The sequence below is a fragment of the Pseudonaja textilis genome, chromosome 1 (assembly GCF_049901715.1).
Source record: "Pseudonaja textilis isolate UNSWEBS1 chromosome 1, rPseTex1.2, whole genome shotgun sequence".
NCBI classification, from domain to species: Eukaryota; Metazoa; Chordata; class Lepidosauria; order Squamata; family Elapidae; genus Pseudonaja; species Pseudonaja textilis.
Genome location: NC_141990.1, coordinates 288,734,690 through 288,741,381, shown reverse-complemented (window position 1 = coordinate 288,741,381; position 6,692 = coordinate 288,734,690). Strand labels below are relative to the sequence as shown.

Genomic DNA, 6,692 nt, shown 5'->3' with positions numbered 1-6,692 from the left:
CAAACCATTATATCAAGGTTTATGAAAAATGATATATCACATCCTGAGCTTTAAAAAATCATGTCGTCCTTCAGAAATTGTCCTGTTACATTCCATCATAGCATGTTCAGAATCTAAAGCTTGCCAGTTATCATGAAATAATTATTTTAGTTTGTTGTAGTGAGGTACCATTTCGTAGATATTCCAGATTCCAGCATCCATAAATTGGACAGTTAATTGCCTTCTTAATTGCTGAAAATAAGAACTGCTATTCACTTTGCTATAATACTTTTTTGTTTTTGCAATGTAGTACAGCTTGGAAATCTTTTACTTTGATTCTAACTCTTTTAGTGCTTCAAAGACAAAGAATTCTGTAAGAGCAGGTTATACACTAACACTGCATTGCATGATTTAGCTGAAATATCTCCTAGCAACAGTCAACATGGAAATTACTTGGGCTGTTCTGAATCTTAGTTTATATCCCCCAAAGTGAATTTCTTAATAATTTTGAAGTAGTGAAGACTATTGTGTTTTGAGCCAATTCAGAGAATCTAGCTCAAATGGATTTCCACCATGTCTATAAAAGAAATAATTTATGTTGAAAAACTTGTCTCAATCAACTGACAGTTTATTTTGTCTGCCCCAAACCCAATTCTCTGAATTTTGTTGTGAAAGATCAGTATTAGACTCATTATGTTTGAGCCTGGATATATCCAGGACAGTTATGCAATCAGGTGTGCAATTGATTTCTCATATCCAATTCCTATAACTGGTTTGTGAAAAGCATGCTTCAGTAAATATCTCTTATTGCAAAAAAAAAAAAAGAAAGAAAGAAAGAAAGAAAAAGAAAGCTTGTGCTGCCTGCCAGCATAAACTAATTTTTGAAAGTAAGCTCTTCAGGTAAAAAATTAACACTTGAAGTATTTTCTTTCAACTTAAACTTTAAAGTGCATCTCATGGCAACCTCATTTCCCATTATCACATTATTTGGGGGGGGGAACCTGCAAGGATTTCAGGGGGTGCATACTACCTGCAAATCTTCATCCTTTGCTGATCCCTCATGAAGCTTTAAACTGGTGGATTATTACACGTGAAAAAGTGGTTGGGATCTTGGAAGTGGCATGGGTTGGTATTTTGTATTGGATCACATAAGGAACAATCATGAGAACATTACCTTGCATTCTTTCTGCACTGAGGTAATGTCTGAGCAATGTAATGAAAGGTTATCTCTGTGTTAGAAAAAAATATTGTGTGTATAACAATCTTTTGGGAAGATTGATGAGAGAATGCCCGGAATCATATCCAATTATAGAAACAAACTTCTTTTATGTTAAGCCTGGATGCATGGATGGAAACTATCAGGTTTATTTGCCTTTTTTTTTTTACAAATTCAACAACAGTGCAATTAATATTAGCTGTTAGTGTATAATTTTTCTAAAAAAATAATTTATTGCATTTGAAAATGGTGAAAGTGGTGTATCTTTTTACTTTATTGGGATTGAGAATGTATTCATAAATTAATGTGGGTTGGCTTGATGCAATTTTTGTTGATGCATTGTTTGCCCTTCGACCCAATAACCTGAAATTAGGTTTTAACCACATAGATTTAATGTGAAACAGATTTCAGCTTTAGGACTGATGAACTGCAGAACAGTAGAAAGCCAAATCCTTTGTCCACCTTCCATTTAAAAAAATAATAATTTCCCCTTAAATACTAATTAAATACTAATTTTGGCCTCATGGCTACTATCTCTCTTCATCTGCCTGTCTCTTTACCTAACCCATTAAATGGGTGACAAAAATGGAAGGAGTTTTAATGAAATAGTTGGGATGTTCGAATTTGGAAGAAGAAGACAAAGTAGAATGGTTTTGAAAGAAAGGCTGGGTAGTATTTTCCTGAAAAATGTTCTGTACAAAATGCACTGAAATAAGTACAGTGCGTAGAGTTGCCTTGCTCGCACAATGATGCCATTTGCCCATTTTTATTCAAAGTACATAAATATTGTGAAAGAAAAGAGAAGGGGTAAAAGTCATTTTCTGAGGACAAAATTCAGAGAAGGGCAAGAAAGCATTACCAACCAATTAAATTCCACAAAGACTTAAAATTCCTTTAATTCATTAGTTCCTTATGGAACCATTGTTCTGATATTGGTCAAGAATTTTTCTAATACTCAACACATATTTTAGATAATGTTTCTCTCCAATGAAAGGATGCAAACTTGATAGTGGAGTTTGAATGCTATTTTTTTCTATGTCCATTTTTTTCTTTGCTTCTCTTTTACAGGTATACAACACTCGGGCACACAATTATAGAGAAAGATGTCAGAGGAGTTGAGAATGAATGTACTAAAAAGCTGACAGATGGAGGGTGAGGAGGTGGCATATGTTGTTACAGTTTGAAAAATTTGAGGATGGTGAAGGTATAGAGGCAGACAGTTGCAGGAAAGTAGTATTTTAATTTAGGATGGGATCATTGCTAAAATATGAAACAAGCAATCATTAATATAAATTAAATGCTCATCTTTTTAAACAGTAACCTGTTGGCAGGGATGCAAAACATATTTCTTAGCAAATGATTTCAGTGACATTCTTTTAAAAATGATCTTCCAGTGAACAGATTCCTTAATGTTTCTCTTAAATTGTTTTTTTCTTTAACTTGTCCTTACTTTGCCATTATAGCATATAGGTAGTTCTTGATTTATGACTGTAATGGAGCCTGGAATTTCTGCAATATGGCATGTTGATTGTAAGTCAAGGTCACCAGAGGACAGGCCCAATTTTATGTTTTTGTGGCAGTAATTAAGTAAATGTAATGGGTATGAAACAAACCCTGAAGCCATTAAGTGAATGCTACAATTATTAAGTGAATGCCATTGTTGTTAGGCAAACCATTGTCTGCAATGGACAGTTTTTGCCGGAAACCAGTCGTAACTGCTGATTTCTGGAAAAAAAATGTATAAATAACAGTTGTGTGATAGTGAGACAAATGGTCATAATACAGGCAAGTTCCTGAATGCCCCAAATACAATCATGTAACAGCTGGAGTGGGTGGGTGGGCTGTCATAAAAACTTCAAACCTAAATTGCAAGGTCCAGTGTAACTTTTGTTGCTAATTGACTGGTTGTAAGTCAAGGACTACCCATATAATTTATCAATTGAAGACCTTAGTTCTATTTATATTCATTTAATAATTAGGCTGACAGATTCTAGGTGAATTACACTTTAGGATTGTTATCTAATCCACTTAATATAACATTCAGCTTCAGGCAGTCTTTTCGACTTAAGATTGAATCCCATTTAAGGCTCAGTCCAGAAGAATTGTTGTGCTGATGAAGAGGTTTTCCCCTACTGTATATCTAAAAAAAAAAAACCTTTAAACGAGAATGGCAATTTAGAGTTTGAACTGAGTTTGTTAAGACATTCAGGTCCCATAAGACATCTGGTTGCTTCTGAAATCCCATTCTCTGCATATTGACTATGTTTATTGAACCCGAATTTACGCACATCAAAATGGCAAGTACCTTCTCAGATGAATTGATACAGTAGTCTGAGAAAACTACAATTATTCATTTGATTACATCTAAATGAACTACAGTAGATTATAGAATGTTGTATCTTTTTAAGAAAAAGAAGACATTTAGCGCACATCTCATTATTCCACTGATTTATACCATTAAAACCTTATGGTTCATGTAAATAATTTTATGTTCTGAATAATTCAAATTATTCCATTGCTTTCCCTCTTTTTTTGATAAATGCTTTCTTTTCAAACCTGGTATGGAAATGGAATAAGCAAAACAAAACGGAAGCACTATTTTGGATGGATACAAAAAAACGGTATAATTTTTATGCTCTTCTTTGTATTCATTATTTATTACAAAGGTTTTTTTTTCTTTTTGAGCATTGCAAACCTTCAACCTTTTCCCCATTAACTCTCTTTTATATGAGAGTTTTATAAAAGAGAAAAACCAAAACATTTTGTTTGATTGCTGGAGTATGCCTTAACTCAAATGGGCTGAAAATGAGTAATCTTTAATACAATTTAGCATATACAAAAATTTTATTTGATGTATCGATCAGTACCATAATTGTGAAAAAGATACAGAATAACAGATTTGAAAAGGACCTTGGAGGTCTTCTAGTCCAACCCCCTGCTTAGGCAGGAAACCATATACCATTTCAGACAAATAGTTGTCCAATCTCTTCTTTAAAAACTTCCAGTGTTGGAGCATTTACAACTTATTTGGGGCAAGTCGTTACATTGATTGTTCTGAATGTCAGGAAATTTCTCCGTAGTTCTAGGTTGCTTCTCTCCTTAATTAGCAACCTAGAACTAACATTTTAAAGCTCTGTATGCTAGCACTTTCTTTTCTTCCTTTGAAAAAGAAAGGAGGGGTGATCTAGAGGAGAATATACTGTATTTCTATCCCATACAAAACTATTAGTGAAAGAAGTACTGAAGGTTTTAGATCCATACTGAAAAGAAGCAGCCCTTGGATTATCATGACTTTAAAATAAAATAAACAGCTCTCAAATTTTAGACAGTTAAACTTTAGTGTATGTAATGTTTCTCAAACAATATATGTATAGGCAGGTGGGCATAGAATGGTGTTCCTGCATTCCATTTAATTATTCAACTGGGTTCAAAGAATCTCTGAAAAATCAGTATGGGGCTTATCTTCACCTCAACAAAAACAGATAACTCTTAAGATTGGAACACTGCTTTCATTTTGGAATAATTCATTGTTGAATATAGTTTGCAGTTTTATGTTTTGAACTGAGGCAAAAGCTGTAATTTGAAAAATGTCATGCAAAGCTACAAGTTTGCACTCAAGTTGGCATGGAGCCTGGCCAATCTTTAAAAGATCAGTGTAGTCCAAGGAGATTTAGTTCTTTTTCCCACCCCACGATGATATGTTTTCCTTCTGGCCACAAAAATGGAGGAAAACATATCTTTTTGCAAAAAGGACTGCCTCCATACTTCCAAAATGAGTTGCTGCAGGTTGTCAATCTTTCTTAGGTTCCTCCTGCTAAAATCAGAATGTTCACTTGGAAAATTGCTTTGCATTTTCCAATGGAAAATATGACTTTTTTGTCAGATCACTGATCCAGTTTCAGTCTGCCTCAGTCTCAGTCTCAGGCATCAAGATGGGGATTCCATCTGGAGGACATGTCCTCAACATACAGTTCACAAGCCATCTCAATGCTGAGACAGGGAAAGTGCGTAGATGAGGCCACAGTGTTATCCAGAACAGTCTGACTTGAAATAAAGTATGATCAGAGCTAGATCCAAACCATTCTAAACAATGGCAGATCTAGTATTCAGTCTTAGATGCCACTTAGGAAGCAAGCTCTGTTTTGTCTTGTATTTTGAGCTCTGTAAAAATATAATCTGTGAAAAACAGATTTCATGCATCTTAACATTAGTATAGCAGTGTACTTTGCTTATATTTTACATTTACAACAAGGCACATCAGTGAATCAGATTCATACTATTTTTTAAAATGAAATATACTATAAATTTGTGAGAAGGCTTAAGGTGAGATCACTTATATGAAGGGTATTTCGTAAAGTATGTTTTTGTGAGCTTATTTGGTATTCTGTGTGATCTTTTGTGTTGGCAGATGTTGGCTTTAGATCTTTAAAACCTACATTCAATAATATAACCAAAGCAATAAAAGATGTATCAGGTAGGGAATACTGGCCAGTCATATTCATTTCTTTACCATAATCAACTCAGAACCCATATTGACCAAACTTTAGCTGTACCCAAGACTGGTTTGCAAAGATGAGAAGTTTGGATGAAACAGAGATGCTGGTGTTTTCATGAAGACCACTAACAAAAGAGTACCACACTCAGTTGGTGATCAGATGCTTTCTATACTGGCATTTCTTTTTTCTTCTTATATTTTTGGGTTTAGAAATGTGGATGTGTTTGAAATCCATTTGATATGAGTCCTGGGTCAATATGGTGGTGAACATTTGTTTATGAGTATGCTTGTTTTATTCTTAAATGTCATAAATACTCTGTAGAAAAATGAGCAAAACATGTTACAATATTGGTGCTGTGTGGACCATATACTTTATAGAACTGTTTTTTTCTCCTTGTATTTTAATAAAAGTGGAAGAAAAACAATACATACTTTGTCTCCTTTTTAAAATTATTGTAGGAGATGTGTTTCTAAAGGCCAGATGAAAATAGTAAATATCCACTTTAGATTGTGCAAGTTTTGCAGTAGCCTGATTTGAGATGATCCAAAAGTGGTATTATAGATTCATTTAATGTAAATGAAAAAAGGCAATATAATACCTGGCTGAAGCCCAATTCATTCAGATTTAATGATCTAGATTGGAGCCATAGTGGGTAAATTGATGTGAATGGAAGGGAGCTTTAGATGCCTCTTTATCAAGGGCTAGAGGAAGAAGAAGGAGGCAGCAGAGGAGTTGAGTGACCTCTCTAACAATAATATATATTTGGCTTCTCAATCTTTCCTTAGTTTAGTAGTCACCACCACTATTGTTTCCATCTATATTGCCTTTGGGTTTGATCCCTAAGGTAGCATGAATGACCCCAAGACCTGTGAGATCGTAATGGCAACAACTATCTGGACTGACATTCTGTGTGATGCCATAGCATAAAATATTGTTATTAAATAGGAAGTTCAGTATCAGATGCTTGGGCTTACCATGATACATACTGACACCAAGCCCAT

The 6,692-nt window shown here is 34.3% G+C and overlaps 1 protein-coding gene across 1 annotated transcript in view; it reads left to right on the top strand.

Moving 5' to 3' along the window:
- The window catches only part of DIO2 (iodothyronine deiodinase 2), a 21,972-nt gene extending 15,855 nt beyond the window's left edge, over positions 1 to 6,117 (top strand). Inside the window, exon 2 of the mRNA XM_026712633.2 lies at positions 1 to 6,117. This exon is cut by the window's left edge and continues 835 nt beyond it. The gene's annotated coding sequence lies outside the window, so the exon portion shown is untranslated.
- The last annotated feature ends 575 nt before the right edge of the window (positions 6,118 to 6,692 follow it).